We start from the raw sequence: 781 nt of genomic DNA, 5'->3' as shown, positions 1-781 counted from the left end.
GGCACCTGAATTTTGAAAACTAACGGCAGGCCCGCTTAGCCCGAGGTCACCAGGACGGTGGAGGGGGTGGTCCCTTCCAGTGGGGCAGACTGTTCTAGATCACCTCGGCCTGGTCCCGGGCTCCCGCCTCTCTTGTCCTTCCAGGAGACAGGGCTGCTCTCAGTCCAGGCTGGGCCTCCGCTCCAGCTGCGGCCCTCATGCGGAGACCGACAGAGAGAGGAGGGCTTGAGTGAGGCAGACAGGTCGGTTCCCCCGGGCAGCCCCAGTGCATTCGCCTCTGTCACTGGGACTAGCACGTGAGGAGGTGCGGGAGGACGGAGACCCGCGACCAGGCGGCCGCGCTAGGTGTGACTCGACCAGAATAAGGGGCGAGTTGCCTCCGCCGGGGGTGCGGGCTGGACGTCCCGGGTGACGATCGCCCTTCCCAGGGCTGTCGTCACTGCTGTCGAACGTGACACCCCCTCCCCGCCAAGGCCAGCGATTGCGCCAGAGCGCCAGCGCACGGCGAGCAGGTGACGCCGCTGCTGACGGCCAGGACCGCTGGAGGCGGGGCTGGCGACAAGGACTGGGGCGCCCTGCGTGGGTCCCTCCCTTCCTCGGGACACACAGCGGCGCGCCGCGTCCTCGAGCGCTCTGGGCTTCCCCGCGCCACTAGTAGCCGGAGCGCCCCCCGCGACGCCCATTCATCCCTGCCTCCTGCACGCCAGCGCGGGCCCTCGCGGCGGGCGGGGCCGGAGCGCGCCGGACGCTCGGAGTCCGGGTTCCCGCGCCGGCAGCCGGG

Source organism: Tupaia chinensis, unplaced genomic scaffold (assembly GCF_000334495.1).
Source record: "Tupaia chinensis unplaced genomic scaffold, TupChi_1.0 Scaffold000708_1, whole genome shotgun sequence".
In the NCBI taxonomy this organism is placed as follows: domain Eukaryota; kingdom Metazoa; phylum Chordata; class Mammalia; order Scandentia; family Tupaiidae; genus Tupaia; species Tupaia belangeri.
This window is presented reverse-complemented; position numbering follows the sequence as displayed.